This window comes from Amblyomma mixtum, chromosome 6 (assembly GCF_055824585.1).
Source record: "Amblyomma mixtum isolate Tamu chromosome 6, ASM5582458v1, whole genome shotgun sequence".
Taxonomy (NCBI): Eukaryota; Metazoa; Arthropoda; class Arachnida; order Ixodida; family Ixodidae; genus Amblyomma; species Amblyomma mixtum.
The window spans coordinates 80,694,602-80,713,401 of NC_143017.1; the positions used below are offsets into that span (position 1 = coordinate 80,694,602).

At 44.8% G+C, this 18,800-nt stretch overlaps 1 long non-coding RNA gene and 1 pseudogene across 2 annotated transcripts; one reads left to right on the forward strand and one right to left on the reverse strand.

The window, feature by feature from the left end:
* Positions 1–635: 635 nt before the first annotated feature.
* Positions 636–15,665, reverse strand: LOC149339518 (uncharacterized). Of its 2 annotated transcripts, XR_016283529.1 has the most exons (3): positions 15,376–15,630; positions 3,715–9,474; positions 636–1,041 (listed from the first exon to the last, which is right to left on the reverse strand). It is a non-coding gene; the product is annotated as an uncharacterized LOC149339518 (long non-coding RNA). The 2 variants fall into 2 exon arrangements; XR_016283528.1 differs by lacking the exon at positions 636–1,041 and having other exon boundaries at positions 2,488–9,474; positions 15,376–15,665.
* On the forward strand, positions 4,414–7,096 carry LOC149339519 (uncharacterized; annotated as a pseudogene).
* Positions 15,666–18,800: the final 3,135 nt, after the last annotated feature.

The window sequence follows — 18,800 nt, forward strand, 5'->3', positions numbered from 1 at the left end:
ATGCAGTGATACGTACAGGTGCCGTCAAAAGTAAATGGAAGGCAATATTAACGAAAAATTTAATAATTACGCCCCCCCCCTTAATTCATGCATCCTTGAATACATATGTGCAGACTAATTGTGGTTGCGCGAATTGCACTGTCCACCAACAAACATGGACCATTATGCTTTAGATTTAAAGAAATTAATTTTTTTGACAAAGTCGCCTTCCATTTACTTTTAACGGCGACTGTACATACCTTTTCTTTTCCGCAGGCTTTCTAGGGGGCATGAGGTCGGCGCCGATAGTCAAGCGAGATGTTGTCAACTCTCTTTGATGAATATAAACGCTGTTAAAGTAGTTAGCTTGTTTTTTCCGGGCATCACGCGTCTGATATTTGCTCCTATAGCGCCCGTTGTGCAGCATGTGCTACTATTTAGTTTTTTGCTGCCTTCAGCCAGCGCCTGAACTCTGTAGTGCTTTAGCACAATGAAAATGAACGTGTAACCCTGTTTTTATAACATGCACGTGTTGAACCCTTTTTCTGGAAACATGCACCAACTAGCCACCTGTTGGAGACGGGGGGGTCCTGGAGTTGACTGAATCGTTCAGCCCCGCAGGTCCCAGCTCCGAAGAACGATGTCGAACTCCGATATGGAGGAAACTGTACATAAGGTTTATTTTACATATTTACAGACGAGATGGGAGTGTGGTGGTTACAAAACAACACCCCCTTAAATGCCCTTGGTATTCCCGAGATCTCTGACTAGGGAATAAAGTTCGGAAAACGTTCTCCAGTCAGGTGGACAGTTGTGGGCGCTGGCGGTACCACCCACGTCAAGGGGCGGTGCTGAACTCTCCCGCAGCTCGGTCGATGGGAAAGGGGAAAGCCAGCAGACCTCGAACACTGTCGTGTCGAATTGGCAGGTGCAGCACCTCCGTGGGAAAGGAAGGCCACGCCGTTTCCCAGCCGGTGGACAGGGGGAAAGACACGTCATCGAAGGCTGTCGTGTCGATTCAGCACTGTGTTGAGATCGGTGCCCCCTGGGAAAGTAAGTGCGCTGCGTTTCCCAGCAGGTGAATGAGGGGCCTTGTACGCCCCCGCCTGATGTCCGAAACGCAGGACCTCAGTCAATGTAGCAGTCGCCTTTCAAGTAAAATCAACAGCGTGACCTTTCACGGCGTCACTCGGTCCGGCGACCCGTGGGCAGACTTGGCCACCTGACGCCGCCGCCGTCACCGCTGTTCCCCGCCGCACCTTTGTTGCATGACTCACGTCTTACTGGAATTCCTCCCAGGCCTGTGTTCGCCGATCTTAACATACCCAACAAGTATCACTAAGGTAATAATAGTTGAGAAGCTAGCTGCACAAGACTTCATTTTCGAAGAATGCCTGACATGCAGTGCGAAAAGAAACGACTGAACGCACGAATGGGCTGAAAACTGGAAAGCGTTAAGTTTAGTACGCATATGTCGATCAAATGATATGTCGCCAGTCGGATTATGCAAGCAGTAGAATGTTCTGCAGTCTTGCGCACTGTTTTCCAGAGAAATTCGCAACTACACGCCTACCAGGTGGACTTCACCACATAATGCATGCACCCTTGTAGGGTAGATTCACCGCATGGCAGCAGTGTCGTGAGGAAAGTGGGCACGTCAGAATGACAAGACCATGACTCATTTTATCACCAGGAAATGTTAAGCAAATCAGTGTACTACGTGGTATCTTATTTCATGATTGCCCCGACAAAAGGCCCCGACGAAAGGGGGAAGGGGCACTGCTCGGCTTCTTGCGAACTTCTGGCCTGCATGACAGGCTGTGACTTCAACGAACGCTGACTTTCCCTGTGACTTCAATTTTCTGTTACCCTCCTTTCTCTTTCTTTTTATTCCCTCACCCCCTTCCCCCCGTGTAGGGTAGCAAACCGATTATTCTTTGGTTAACCTCCCTGCCTTTCCTCTTCTACCTCCTCCTCCTACGCATTTCGCACTGCCCTCCACCCGCGCACTGCACTTTCGTGGCCGTTTTCTAGGTACAGTCTTTGTCAAAAGTAACCACGGTGGTGCTGGTGGCAACAATGGCTGGTGCTGTGCCAATAGCGGTGCTACTTCACAATGAGCAGAGCACAGAAGGCTACATGGCTGCATTTCAACTTCTAAAAGACACTCATCCTTTCTGCTTCGGAGGTCAGGCCGTAAGTAGGAAAAACAATAACACTGCCTTTAATTTGTGCATTGCAGAAGCTAACTTCAAGAAAATATGCCTTCATGTTTCCTTCTCCATTACTTCATCACCATAAAATGTGGTTGTCTGCCAAGCATTGCAAGAGGTTGTAGGTCAGTGTTAGAGATGCAATTCTAGGCTGCCATATTGTTCACGAAAGCACCCCATAATGAAAAATGTAAGAGCGATATTTCAACACTGTGCTAGACAAAACCCATAACTTCGCCATATGCACTCAGTGAGGGTGCAGTTACGGCTCAAGTTTGAGTGAAGAATAGAGGGGAACAGAATGTTGCAGTTTACTAACATGTCTGCGGCACGAAAGGGAATGATATCAGTTCCTGTAAAATTGCAATGGTCATACAAACATGCGAACAGCCATTTCTCTAAAGGTAAAAAAATTGTTGTACAGACTAGAAAGAAAGCATACGTAACTTTTTGGGCCTACAGTATAAAAGCAAAAATGCTGAAATGTTCACATTACTGGCTACTTGCGTTCTTCAGAGCACGCTCAATTCTCTCCATATTAAAATTCCTTATGACGGTTACCTTGCACTTATTGATTAGCTATTCCGTATTGATTCTATTTCGTACCTGTGGTTAGAGGCTTTCATGCTTCAGCGTTTCTGAATCAAATATTCCGTCTCCTCAGAGAGCTTGGCAGTAAGCAGTCTACCATCCTACCTTCTACTTCTACTGAACACTACGTAATGATAGATGTGAGACTATCGTCCAATGCCTGAACATTAAGGTCGTCGCCCTTGGTTACAGCCGAATAGCTGTTCTGCAGTGAGACCTTTACTTTCCCTCTTACCGCTAACGCGTTAATGGGCTTCCGTCTCACTGTTTTTTCCCATCCCTTCAAGCATAGGCTAAATCGAGACCTTACCATCCTGTGGCCGCTACAACGCACCTTTCTGAGAACTTCCACAGCCTGCACGATACCAGGATGAGCGCACAGTATGAAGTCTATTTCATTTCAGAAGGAATATGATCCATAAATTATTCCTCTCTGCAAACTCTACTCATAACTCCCCCCCTGCTGTTCCTAGAGCCTATACCATAGTCGCCTACTGCCTGGTCTCCTTTCCTACCTTGGCATTGAAGTCAGCTATCAGTACACTGCAGTGTGTTTTTATTTCGTTCTCTGCAGATTCCTCGTTTTCATAGCAGCTTTCAGTGATCTGGTCATCATGGCTAAATGCGGGTGCATACGTTTGTACCACCTTCAGTTAGCACTTAAGGTTATTTATGATAGCTGCCACCCTCTTGTTAATAATATAAATTCCTCTATGTTGCCAGCTATATTCTGACTGATAAGGAACTCCACACCTAGTTCTGCTATCTCCACTAATCCACGATAGCATAGTATGTGCCCTCTTTTAGGACTGTATATGCCTCATCTGTCCTAACCTCGCTATGCCCCACGACATCTCATTTAATGCCTGCTAGTTCCTCAAAAAGCTTTGCAAGACTAGCCTCACTGGATAAGGCTAGAGTTAACAGTCACCAGGTTCAGTTTCCAGCGGCGGTCTGTCCAGAGCAAGAGATTCTTGGCACCCTCTGTTGTGTCACAGGCCTGGCTGCTGCCTTGGTAAGTTGCTGAGCTGCCGCTGGAGACAGGGATAACTAGTGTATTAATACAGGAGGTTTTGACCAAGTACTACACCAGGGCGGCCAAATCCTGCTCTGGTGAGGAAGTGCACTGTCGGTTCTGGTCACCGATATCGGACCTAACCCCAGGCCTGGTTATGCAGTTCCATCGACAAGCAGATTGGGTTATTTCTACTTAACAGCAAGCTAGCCATGGCATCTATGCCATGGATACTGACCTTTTTCTTTATTTTTTTTTTGGTTTCAACCGAAAAGTCCAACCCCTACTAGTAAGCCAGGGTCCAGAGTATGCATACGCTGTCGCTTCTGCATAGTGATATTATTTCAACTGCTTTAAACTGCGGCAGAATTTTCTTGTCTGTGATCCTCATTACAACAGTCCTCTGAAAGCAGCGGATATCCGCCAGGATTCACACTATGTGCAAATGTTTGGCAACAGATGATGTAAAGTCAGATTTCTAGAAGAAAGCTAGCCACAATATTGTTAATCAAAAAACAAAGATCCAAGGATGAATCCTTGCAGGTCACGTGAAGAACAAACACTAAAAGCTATCAATTGTTCTTGGCTTGATAGGCGTGCTGAAATCGGCTATTGTTATCGCTGCAGGCACCACACGTATTTATGACAGACAACTCCAGTGCAGAGAAGGCTGCACTGCAGGAAACATGGCCTCCAGCCAGGCAGCTTCTGTGCCATTTTCATGTGGCCCAGGCAGAGTGGCGCTGGCTGACAGCTGCCCACAACCATGTTGGCAAGGACCAGAGACGGCAACTAATGTCAACATTCCAGGAGCAAGTTTTGTCCAAATGTAGTTCTTTTTTAAAGAGGGGGACTGTGCGAAATTACAGGCACAGCGTAAATGTGCATATGTGTATGTGAAAGGCACTGGCACATTTCTCACTAAAGGATTCCAAACTCCAACTACAGGTCATGTATGCTGACACAGAAGAGAAGCTGGAAGCTGCGAAAGCCAGGCTTGGGTCTGAATCCCACCAGGGCTACATAGAACGGGTGAAGGCATTCCTCAAAAGGGAAGAGGAGTGGGTGCTCCTTTTTCGTGCAAACATCACCACACGGGGGCACAACACAAATAATTTCTCTGAGGCCACCATCCGTATCCTAAAAGACATCGTGCTCAGCAGAGCAGAGGCCTTCAACGCCGTTGCACTAGTGGATGCAGTGGCCGTGGTGTGGGAGAGATACTTCGAGAGCCGCATCCTCCGCCATGCTAACAGCCGTGTTGCCAGTCATCACCTGGCTTACAAATGGCTCCTTTCCCGGATGCCATCAGGAGCTGCTGACACCATACGACTAACAGGACACAACCTCTATGCAGTGCCCAGTGCCACACGCCAAGACACAATATATGAAGTGCCAGCAGATTTTGGAATGTGCAGCTGCGCAGCAAAAAAACAAGGTGCTTTTTGCAAGCACCAGGCGCTTGTCCATGAAACTTTTGGGGGATTGTTTCCCAATGCTCCGCCCCTGAACACAGGAGACCGGCATCAATTGGGCAAGCTGGCCTTAGGCAACAAGTGCCCCCCTCGGGATTTCTTTATGCCCTTCCTTGAAGGAGAGCAGCCTCAAGAAGAGCCCGACCAGGCAAGCTGCAGTTACGAAAACCCACAGGCTTGTGAAGCAAGCCACATGCAAGACGACTGCCAGCCCTCCACATCAAGACAGCTGTCACCTACTGCGCAAGACTGTGATCAACCCCAGCTTGCCCAGGTGCATATTCCCTGTAAATTTCCTTCTCATCCTAAATCCTTCTTTCCTCAGCAATGCCAGTGCAGGTAAAGACAACGAACATTTTTTCTGGTTGATCTTTGCAAACTTGTAGAAAAGGCACTTTTTAGAGTTCATGCTGAAAGTAACACTAGTGTAGAAATACAAATTCTAGAATTCTGTGCGATACATATTACCTTGCCGATGTTAGTTGCACATTCAAGTCTGCAGCTTTCCATTCAGATGAAAGGCTATACCAGGCAAGAATGAATAAATGAGCCACAGTTTTGTCTGTAAATGCTGGGAACATTTGCAACGGACCTATATATCAAGAATGTTAAACTCAGATTGTTCTACTGACCAGGTCTTTACCGCATATGCATGAAGAGGTATGCCTTGCTACAGTGAAGTTTCATGTCCAGCAAATGAATATTCTGATTCAGCTCAGAGCTTACTACAAGGATAGCAATAGGGTGCCACGGTCATAATTGGCTACTTGTAACAATTTCAGACAAGTTTAGTTTAGTTTATGAGGATTTAATGTCCCGAATCAACTCAGGCTATGAGGGACGTCGTAGTGAAGGGCTCCGGAAATTTCGACCACCTGGGGTTCTTTAATGTGCACTGACATCGCACAGCACACGGGCTTCTTAGAATTTCGCCTCCATCGAAATTTGACTGCCGCAGCTGGAATTGAACCAACGTCTTTCGGGTCAGCAGCCAAACACCATAACCATTGAGCCACCGCGGCGGCTAATTTCAAAGAAGTGTGCATGCAAATAATGAGAATGCTAATATATAAAAAGAAAGAAAACCAACATGGCAATCCTCAGCTGCTGTAGCCCAGCCTGCAACTAGAACTTCCATCACAGGGTAGATGATAGCTACAGAGCTTTGAACATTCGAAACGCTCAAAGTGGACAGAATCTAGTCATTCAGTTCCACAACCTTTCATGCAGGAAAGAGAAGATGTGTACCGGAGCTTGGAGTCCCAGCTGCGCCGCCTGCATGCCATGAATGAGCACAACCCTGCATATCTAGAAATCCTGCGGTGTCTTGGGCATGAGCTGGACCGCGTGCCCAATGGAAATGACGCAGCTGGGCTTATGCTTGCCTTCAAGGCAACTGCAGCAGCACGGAGGCACCGGGGACGTCAAATCCGGGTGCAGCCTACAAGTATTGCGAGACGCCGGCCGGGGTTGACAAGGGGCTCCAAAAGGGTGCCAGCTGGACGCCCACCAGGTCAACCCTGTTCCAAGAGGCCAAAAAAAAAGGCCCCACTCCCTTCGGAGTAATGTGCTAGAAAATGTCCGAAGTGCAAAATTGCACTGAGGACATTTCTCGAGAAGATCAAATGCAACATGTCTATTCTTGATAACACACTTGATTTTGAGGGGCGTGTCATGTACCGCACGCAACACTGTGCACTTGCTTGTGATGTCAGGTTTGTGCTGCGAGCTGGACACGCATGCATTTTAAGAAGGAATTTTGCACCACACGATTGATGCTCATGAATAATTCAGTAAAAGTACGGTGCATAGTGCCCCTGACAGTGGCCTTATCCTGAAGTCTTCCTATTCCAAAATCTGATGCGAGTTCTCATGTGTGCTGTTCTCATAATTCTTGATTTTTTGGTTTGGTATGGTTTATTAGGGTTTAAAGTTCCAAAGCGACTCGGGCTATGAGGGACGCCGTAGTGAAATTCCGACCACCTGGGGGTTCTTTAACGTGCACTGACATCGCATCTCGGGCCTGTAGAATTTCATCTCCATCCAAAATTCGGCCACCGCGGCCGGGATCGCACCCGCGTCTTTTGGGTCAGCAGCCGAGCACCATAACCACTGAGCCACCGCGGTGGGGCCTTGATTTTTTGATCGTCTTTTAACAGTCCGGCAGACTGCTGCAAACTGCACTGTTTGGTCATAGCTATGCTCTTTTCTGCTTGAAAAGAGTAGCATAGCTCTCTAACACTCCAAAGGTGACCACAGCTCTGAGTCTGCAATTCTGCTGGGTGTTCTTGTGCATGTTTGTCTTTCCTTGGCATTTTTCCTGACTCTATGGTGCACTCCAATGCATCACAGGCTTTTGTACACTGCAACATATCTTTGGTTTTTTGCACTGCTTTGCCAGTTTCTTTTTAAAGACACACGGTGTTTTCAAGATCCTTAAGACAGCCTTCAGCGACCACCTCTCTGATTTAACCACTTCCCCGCTGGCCATGACACAATCAAGCAGCAGGTCTTCCGTTACAGTGCTGAAGTTGCACTGCTTAACTTGCAACCTTGCAGCTGCCAGTCTAAACTTTTCACCTTTCCCCTCCTTCATACTGTAAAATTTTACTGCCCATCGCATGACCAAGTTTTGTTGAACACTGTAAGGTGAACTTTGCTTTGAGGCTTTCTTCTACATTTTGTGCGTTGCCTCAGCTTTAAGCCTGCTCGGAAACACAAACACGGCTATTTGCCCTTCAAGTGGGATCTATGACAGCTGCACGGCTCTATATCATATGTACAATCGAAGCCACTGTTACCACATTTTCCTGTAGTTGACAGATTGAGAGGATTTGGCTGTGTAACTACGATTGCTTTTGCGTAAAATGTTTACTTGGTGTTTCTTGTGCACTTGCTAAATGGCAGAGGTGCTGCCTCACTAAGTGTAGGAGCAGTGTGCATAAACAACTCTCCAAAACTGCTAATTCCTCCATATGGTTTCATCGAGGGGTCTCACTAAGAGTAGTTTTGTATCTTATGAGCAATGATGTTAGTCAACTGTGTGTGGCATTTGCTGATGACTTTAAAAAGCTGTTTTGAAATGTTCGATCACTATCTGTCCGGACTATTCTGGAATTTCTACAATGCGTTCTGGCGAATTTCTGGGCGTTCCACAATGTTTCACCTAATTCAGATGCTTTTGAAGTAGCTGTGAAATAATTTGTGATTGGAGTTAGTCAAGGTCATTCCAAGAAACATAAAAAGTTATCATGAAAGCATCTCACTGTGGGAAGCCAGCACTTATTTATTTTGTTCACTGTTCACTGTTGTCTTCAATTCCACCATTCCATGTGAGCATATTAAAAAGTGTCCCGGACTTAATTTAAACACTCTTGTCTCATCTTATGATGACACCTGCGCAACACATGAATCACATACCTATGAAATCATCAAATACCAAAAAAAAAAAACGTGCCACCGTCTCCGCTTAAAAGGAGTGCCTAACGTAGGGCCGACATGACGACCGCAAATTCACCACAGTGCTCTCAAACGGCTGGCGTGGCTACTTGTTACAGATTGCACAAAACAGCCCACTGATCTCGGAATCAAGTTTCACAATCCCGAGCCTCTCGCTTAGTGAACACACAAACCGATAGTTCAGAGCGGTTGCTGTTGTGAACAGCGCGTCACAATAAAGGGTGCGGTCGCAAAACGAAAGCATGTTTTCACACTATAAGGTCCGTTACAGCTACTTCGTTAAACTGCATGTAATAAATGCGCTTCCACTTGGCCAGCCTTCACAAAACAAGTTTGTAAACAAGTTCCATGTACACCATTTGACAACGCTAGTCCCCAAGGCTGGAGGGTGTTTCGCGATCGCAAGTGCTCTGTGAAATGTTTATGCAGTAAACTTTCGCAGCCGTGACTTCACATAACTGCTTGCTGTAACTCAGCCAGCATTACGCCCCGGCTTTCGCAACAGTGCCACTGTGGTCCCTAAAAATACTTGCAACCCTAGTATCACCTCGAACGGCAAGCAACCGAGCAAATGTTCCAATATTACACACTACTAGCTAATTGACAAACTGCAAGAAAAGGCGTACCCAGCATCCAACGGCACTGCTTGCATAGATCCTTGACATCACATATTTAGAACGGCATTTGTTTGCAAACCAATGTCTTCTGGCAGGCTGGCTGGTGCACTTTGTTCATTTTTAAACTGTGAAAAACAACGAGGACCGAATAAGGTAAGGAGGACATACGCTCACAGCGCAGAAAAAACTCTGGTCCACTTGTCACCACCGAGCTCAAAAAACGCCATCTTTGCAAACAAATAAACATAGTGACGTCACTTCCGGCGACTGTAGCGCTGCCTAGTGTTCGTGAACTGTCGTGGAAGTTTTGGTTTCGCTTCACGCGGGACTAGGAGGTATGTCGTGTCTGGTCGTGTGTTTGTGTGTATGTGCGCGTGCGTGCGTGATCACGTGATAAAACGAAGGACGAAGACAAGTCGCAGCTTTCTTTTACAACCTCTGTGTCGATCGTCGACGTTCAACTTTTTTTTTTCTCAAGCAGCTCTGCGCATTGTTAGCTACCTAATCGGCAAAGTGCGTGTCTTGGCAGCACGAGCTCCGGCGGTGGAAAGATACCAAAATTTCCACCTTTTGCTGGTCGCATAAGCAACAATATAAATCCGATGTGGACAACGACGCGCTGTTTTGCGCGAGCTCAAAATCAAGGGAAACTACACCTGCGGGTGCCTGTGCTGTGCAGACCTGCCTGCAATAACATATGTCGTACTTAGATTTGTTTTCCAGGGCTTTCCATGGGGCATGAGGTCGGTGAAGATAGTTAATGAAGTGATGTTGTCAACTCTCTCTGATGATTTGAAACACTGTACAACGTATTTTAAATTACTTTCTTTTTCTAGGCATCACACAGCTGAAATGTTCGCTTCTCGCGCCTGTTGTGCAGCACGTACTGCTACTGCTTTGCCTGAACTCTGTGGTGCTTTCATGCACTGGAAAAGAACGTTTAACTCTGTACTTATGATTAGTATATGTTGAGTGTGGAAAGTAAGAGTTGAGAAAGCAAGCTGCACAGGACCCATCCATATTCAAAGACCAGGAAGCCTGTCAGGCATGAGAAACGAAATGACTGAGCACACGAATAGCAGATAATGAGAGCATTAAATTTCGTTCAGTGTGCATATGTCGCTCAAATGATATGTCGCCAGCAGAACCATGTAGGTAGTGGAACATTTTGCAGCCTTGCGCAGCCTTCTGCAGGAAAATTTGCGACTATGTATACACGCCTGCCAAATGGACATCACCACATAACAGCAATGTCAGGATGGTCATTTGGGCCCTTCCTGAACCCATCTCGCTCTTCCAAAGGGCTCCTCAACTTTCAGGGGCCCTCCTAGGGTGCAAGAAATATTTTATTGTTATTCCTTTTTATGGATAAAGTTTACTCCTTCCTTCCTCTTTTAGGGTGATTTACCACATGGTAGCAGTGCCGTGAGGAAAATGGGCGCGCTGGATAGACAAGACGATGACTATTTCACATTATAACCAGGAAACGTTACCAAGAATCAGTAAATTAATGCACTAGCTGCCATCTTATTTACTGGTTTTGACATATTAAGTATAGCTGTGCATGGACTTTTCTTGAACAAATTTGCTAACCTGCTTGAGTTCCTCTTGAGGTTGTGGAGTGCAGCATGTATCTTTGCGTATTAGTGTCACCCATACATCATGTTCACGACATTCAGGGATAGAAGAAATGTTGCACTAGTATAACCCTTGTATATGAACTTCATAAGTTATAAAAGAGCACTTGGCTGATTGAAAATGCTTGCAATCATATGCACGCATAACCACACTGCCACAATTCTTCAGAAAATTGTTACGTATCACGCATGGAGGTGCACTTCCCAAACCTTATTCACTCCCGAATTCCAATATGTGCTCAGGGCAATAAACTGAAAAGAATGAGGTATACAAATTAGTGGGGAGTACCTCGGCAACCTCTAGTTTGCTAATGACATTACCTTGTTGAGTAACTTTGGAGACTTGCGGCAAATATTTGAGGAGCTCATGAGGCACTGCAGACAGATAGGTTTGAAAATTACAACATGTATAAAGTAACTGTACTAAAGGTAAGGTAGTGGCTGGTAAATAATTTCCTCAAAAGTGGGAAAACACTCGAAGCAGCCCTTGTGTGCAATTACATGGCCAAGTATTCATTGGGGACACGAATAATGAAGGATTAGATAATAAATAAGAATAAGCTAAAGCATATCTGGTAGATATTCCGACATGATGAACAGTAGCTTGTTAATATCAGAAAATACCATTCTGTCAGAGCTCACTTAAGAAGTGCAGACTTTAAAATAATCAAAGTATCTGGAATTGAAACTGTGAATACTGGAACAAGTGGTGGGAAAAAGATCAATAAATGTAATTTTAACAGGTAGGGAAAAAGAAACCTAGATCAGTGGTCATATATTAAACTTAAGGAAAAGAAGTGGAGTAGGGCACATCATGCAATGTGTACAACAGATAACCAGCTTCCAGTTTGAGCCAAAGAATGTATATCAAGAAAGGGCGAATATAGTAACAGCCAGCAGAGGTTAGCTACAGCCATGATATAAGGAAATTCACACAAGACAGGGGTAACTGGAGAACACTGGGAGAGTGGGTTTAATCCAGCTGGAGATGATCACACATCCATTACAGGCCAAGCACAGTCATGAGCAACCCAGTGCCCCTTATCATTTCAGATAACGTTACTAAGAGCAATGTAGTAAAACCTCGTTGATGCGTTTTTTTTCTAATTACGGGGAAAACTCTATTATCCGGGAAAACGCATGATCCAAACCGCCTAATTCTGAGATATATACCTGTTGAATAAGGTAAAAAACATGTACTGACAATTTCACTTTATAAAAATGTCGATTGCCATTTCTTGGCACAAGAGCTGAACAGACCCTATTCCAGTGCTCGCTGAGTTCAGTCCGCGTTCGTGCTGTCTTTAACACAGAAGGAAATTCTCAACACATCAGCTCCGTCGTCGGCAATGACGAAAGTAACCAAAATCTGTTCCGTGTCATTGTTGGATGCTTCTCCCGTTTGCACCTAAGTACCGTGGGGAAGCCACCCGATTGTCGAAGTGTTTTTGCTTTTTAAGCTGCGTTTCCCAGACCCGGAAAAAAACTTCTCCTTGCCCTTATGCACCGCGATGAAACTTCAGCGCTTCTGCTCTTCACATCACGCACTCGCAGGAAAGGCCATCGCGAATGCTAATGCGTCGTTTTTATTTTTTGTTTTGTTTTTGATGGTGGTGCTTCGCCTCATAGCAAGTAGGCACTGCAAAGACGTCACCACTCCGCAAAAAAAAAAAATGTTTGCACATGAGCGGTTGGTCAATATACGAATTATACGACCACATATTGTCGAAATTCTAAACGTAGTAGCCAGGAAATCGAGTTTTCCTGGAATGTATACATTTGTAAATAATAATAATAATAATGTGTTTAAGAAAAATAGTGTAACTCAATGGGACATTTTAATGTCTGCGATTTTCTTCCTTTCTTTTATTGATGTCCATTTTTACAAAATGGAGGAGGCCAAGGTAAAAGCTGCGACAGTGCAGCTTGAGAGGCCCTCGACCCCCTTTACACGTGGCAGCGCGGAGAAGCACAACACGCAAAACATAACATACACAGGTAACCTGTGTACGAACCCAGAAACCGTATAAACCATGAACGTATCAACGAGGTTTTGCGGTTGATGTCAACAGCACTGACCTAGGCTTGCTTATACACTGAGGGCATTTTCTCGCGTGCATCAATTTTATGGATAGGAAGGCCAAGGTATACTATGCAATACTCCTTTGAGACTTCAGCTGTGTATTTAAAAGAAAGCAATTTGTGAAGACATAGTGCTGTAACTGCAATGAAAATTCAGAAATATTTACGGTTCTGGCCATATTCAAAGGACTCAGTGCAGCAAATGGATAGAAGATTGAAAAAGGTGCAATTAATCTGATGCTTAGCGTGATGCTGTAAATCTAAACTGTGTCTCTAAAAGAAAGGGCTGTTGCTGACAATGTACAACTGAGCTAATGGAAGAAAATGCACGTTTTGATATGAAGAGCTGTGCTACAGACATCTTTTTATCATATATTATTGCGTATAGGCTTTCAAAAGCTGATAACGTAAACAAAATCAGTTAATTACACTAACAACTGGCAAGGTTATGAGCACACAAATAATGAAACTAACACCAGGGGAGAAGAAAGCAGAAGTTGGAACATTACATTAACATTCAGTACCCGACAGATTTGCGTACCTCATTCTTTTCATTCTATTGCTCTTAACACGTACTGAAATGCTGCAGTGATTAAGATTTAAGAGGTACGTGTCTCCCTACGTGATTAGTATTTTAGTTTTCTAAAGCAAGAATGGGTAGACTGAGATCAAGTACAAAAAGGTGGCCTCTCCTACACCAATGCTGTATTGTGTGCAGGAGATAAGAGAGAGAGAGAGAAATACTTAAACAGGTTAAATCAAGGCCTTATACGTGCTCTAAGAGCCAACTGGGCAACTTGGCCGCCAAGGCCAGCCATGCCGACCAGCAGGAAGGAGGGGCTTGGGGCGGTGCAGAGAACGGATGGACATCTCCTTTTCACTTGCGCTTAGAAGCTTGACACAAGAGAGGTGATACAAGGAACATAAGACTTCAACAACTGAGCATTTATTCCACACATAGTGAAATTTAAGGAACCAATGAAGAAACGATCTTTTGAAACTGCTGCAAAATAGTTTGGACCTGAGTTTGGTCATGGCCATTCTAAGAAGCACAAGTAGGAAGTTATCAGCTTATTATGAAAGCACCTCATTGTTGGAAGCCAGCACATTTTTTGCTCAATCTGAAATGCACCATCCCATGTAAGCATACTAAAAATATATGCCTGCACAATAAAGTATGCATCTTTGTTCCTTCTTAAGGTATGACGCCACACTTGAAGGAAAAATGTTTTTGATGGGAAAATATTTATTTTGGTATTTTCCAATATTACGCATCCCAGGTTACTGTCATTAGCACGTAATCAGCTTAAAAAAACTTTTTAAATATGACTTACTCTGAAACGTGCTAAATTTTCCTCTCATGTCAACAGAGATAACTCGTAAAGTAAGTAATGTACAGTCTGCATCACCCTCATGTCGAGCACTAAACCAGTGGCCAGCAGGCAATAAAAATTCATACTAGACAGCAACCCATGACACCTGGCCAAAGCTGTAGTGCCCACATTGCTTGTGGGTCTGCGAGGCTCTACTGACATGGAATCATTTCCTCTATAATCTAGCAGGTACGACGAGGTGTCACTTTATTTGCAGAGAAGTGTGCCGGCTGAGCGCTCTACACAAGGGTGAGGCAGGCTGTACACCATAATGATTTGGCACTAATGAAGGTCTACCTGTTAGATGAGAAGTGAACTACAATAGTCTGTGATGGATATGCAGGCAATCATTAGAACAACTGAAAGCATACATGAAAAACTGCCTTTCTGCAAGCATGGATAATTTATCATGGCGCCTGACCAGCACACCGATCACATGCCTATGGATTTACGAAATACACAAAAGATAAACTAGCATCTTCTCTGCTTAAAGGTTGTGCCTAGCGTCGGGCCGGCATCCCCGACTGCCCACTCGGCACAGTGTTCTTATTACCCCTCACTTTGAGAAATAGCGGTTTGGCAATCCAAATTTATGCTATCGCACCAAGAACACCGTTACCACCAGTCCGGAAAAACGGCTACAGTAAGTGCACTTTCATTGGGCCACACTCGTCAAAACAAGTTTGACGCAAGTTCTGAGAAGTCTAGCCTTGGGGACAAAACGCGCACACCGTTGTTGCTCAAAAGAGCACCGCGAGCGCAAGTGCGCTGGTGAAAAGTGAGTTAGTTAGTTTAGTGAGCAAAACTTCTGCAGACGCGACTTCACACAACCGACTGCCGAAACCACTTCTGCGTTAAGGCCAGCTTCCGCAAGAGCTATATATCGCGAACCAACGCTGTCACGAACGGCAAGCATCGATAGAAAATTACACACGGGCAGAGGGGCAGGCTGCGAGACCGACGATGCGTTTTCCAGCGTAGAACAGCGGCACGGCGCGGCTTGCATAGCTCCTTGGAATCTACGCACTTTAAGCATTCGGAGCCAAGTATCCACGATCCAACGAGGCGGCTTGCATAAAACTGCGTAAAACCGCTCGCGTGAAACTGCAACCCGCACGTAGGGTCCCTACCGCACGCATACGCAAGGCGCCATTTTTTTTATGACGGCGGAAGTTGCGTAGGGTCACGTGATAGCACTCCTGGGCGTCGTCTGCTCGAATGCGTGTACAGGCTATGTTTTGGCAATACGCGGCCGGGCACGGCCCCGGTGCAGTGTCGCTCTACGCCTCGGCCCGGACCACTTAGCTCGACGCGAGGCCCAGCCGGGCTCGGTCTCGGGTCCCTCAGCAGCTCTAGAGGTAAACTGCTTACTGAATCAAAAGTGGTCTCCCTTTACACAAGTAAGGAAATGGCCTGCAAAAGCAGTGGTACCACAATGCTTAAAATAACCTGTTTGGTGAACACAAAAGGAAGATGATATGACGCAGGATAAGCCCGCCTGCTTGTGAAACAGTGATCTCTCTCAGAAGCCCCAGTTCCGGGAAACATATGAGTACAGTTGCATTCTTGGGCATTAAACTTTGTGTTACCTGTAGGTTTTTAATGTACATATTTGCTGAGTGTTTCCTGCCCTAATGCGGATGGTGCAGTGGGTTCAATTCCTTATCACACAACAAGACTCCAAAAGTTCGAAACTCTAAAGCTTCTAAACGCCCAATTTCAGGAAATACAAAAAGGCTCCAGTCTCACACAAAAGAAAAGCAAAATTGTCTCCTTATTTCATGCTTTGTGTTGCAAATCACGATGTGCTATAAACACTATGCTCAATTTCATTGGCGATTCTCATCGCTCAGAAATGTCTTTGCGGGAATCGAAGGGAGAGAGTTATGAATTCGCTCGGAACAGATGGCTGCCCTCCGACCAATGTAATGAAGGCCTTTCTTTTGAGGTTCTTGTCAAGCTTCTAACGCCCTAACCTGAGCGGTAACACGAAACAACAGGTGTGGAGCGTTTTCACTCATATCTGACCCCGTGTTCTCTTTGTTGGCTGAAATCGCCGAAGCATGCGGTGGATTGTGCTGTAGTAGGCGAACGGACTCGTGCAAACCAGCCATGAGTGAGGCGTTACAACGCGCCACGTCGAACGCCGCATTGAAGCCGCCATTGCAGAATTTTGCGCTTTTAGAGTGAAAGCTCTGCTACGCTAGGTACAACTCTTAGCTTCTGTTGGCTTTGCGTGTTAGGCTTTGACGCTGTACCAAGTTCAAACCAACCACACACCGGAGGCTAGCAATGTGCGACTATATACGTCTTGCTGCGAATAGAAATGGTACGCCTGTATGGTATACTCTTAGCTAATAGCCAGCAACTACGTGACGGATAACCAGTGGTTACTTGAGCCTTCACCTTGACTTTCTACTATGAAATTTATCCTTGACTTTTGAGCTTGACCACTAGAGCTGTTATCCTCATCGCCTGACGCCGCGTCATGCAATGACGCAGCAATCTGGTCACACCATTCTTCGCTATAGTTACCCTTGGCTTTGTATCCACTCGTCTGCTAGGTTAAGCCGTTTTGGACGTCAGCGAATTTTTTCCTTTCAGTAAACTTCTTGCCTTTCATCGCTTATCGCGGTGAGGCGTGCGCGTACATTGCTTGCTCATAGCACTGTGACTGAATATGCCGCTCCCTGAACTAGGTCTACAAATGTGGTTTTCCTGATTCCGCGCAAAGAAGTAGTAGTACTAATGGTTTATTAAAAACGCACAGAAAGAATTTTAGCGCCGGCAGTTCTTTAGTTTCGACGTTCCAGGCTGCAGTCCAAAAAAAATTATTGTCTGTATTTTGCGCGGGGGAGCAAAATATGACTATAGTAGACCGCAATAAAACAATGGGCACTCGATCAGACAATTTGATGCGAAGTGCGTGCGCGAGCTGTCACAATCGTACATAAGTGCTTAGTGATGAAAGAACTTTCAAATGATACTTCTCGTTGCCACTGGCGTCGGATTCGTAGTTTTGCTTCCGAGCTCTCATTACTGCTTGATTTCTGCCTGGTCCTCTCTTCTGATGAGAAAGACGACATCGTCGCCTACGTTGTCCTCGCTGTCCGAGCATATATATATATATATATATATATATATATATATACAAATATAATATACAAATATAAATATAATATATATATATCTCGTACAAATAAAAAATAAAATAATTAAAAATATTGAGGATAAGCTGTACACCGTTGGAATATTTCTAGATTTTCGCAAAGCCTTCGATTCCATCAAACATCATATTTTGCTAAGAAAACTGGAAATATGTGGAATTAGGGGCATAGCACTTCAACTCATGCGCAGTTACCTTGAGTCGCGTTTTCAGTTCGTATGCCTACATGGCTACAAATCAAACCCAAGGACTGTAAAATATGGTGTACCGCAAGGATCTATATTAGGCCCTTTGCTCTTCTTGATCTATATAAACGATATAGTTAACATTCCTCAAACTGATGACATAGTATTATATGCAGACGATACGAATGTATTCTTCTCTGGAACAAATCTTAATGAACTTGAAAACACTGCTAACACGTGGCTATTAAATCTTAGTGTATGGCTAAACTTAAATAGTCTTGAACTCAACGAGAAAAAAACTAAATTTATGCTTTTTTGTGCAAAAAACAAACCAATAGATTACGATTTTAAGCTTCGCTACGGCTCTTGCTACCTTGAACGTGTCAGCTCCCATTCCTTTCTAGGAGTTAAATTCCATCACAACCTAGGCTGGAGCGACCACATAGACCACACCCGTGTCAAGATAGCGAGAGCTATTGGTATGCTTTCCCGGCTTCGAGATCTTATACCTTGCTCGCTGAAAAGACAGTTGTATTTCTCTCTTATCCATTCTCGCATCAGTTATTGTCTTCTTATCTGGGGTACTTGTAACAAAACTGACTTAGAAAAAATATCAGCCCTGCAGTCGCGTGCAGCTCGGTTACTTTTACCTGCAGGAAACAACACAAATAGTTGCTCGGCAAATACACAGTCTCGAATGATCCCTGTGAAAATCATGTATGAACTCAAAATATGTGTGTTTATTTATAACGAAATAAAAACAAATTACATTAATTTTTTTAACACGTACCTAAACAGATCTACTGGTTACAGCTTGCGTCAAACTTCTGTTGTGGTAAATAGGCCTCGTACTAACTACGGAACACAATCAATTGAGCATCAGATCATGTTGATGTGTAATTCTCATCCGTTTGTAATAGATGCAGCTAAAAATAGTTCCACGCACAGGGGTTTTAAACGCATCTGTTCGTCTTTCTTTTTGTCTAACGTTGTGTCCTAACAAAATGC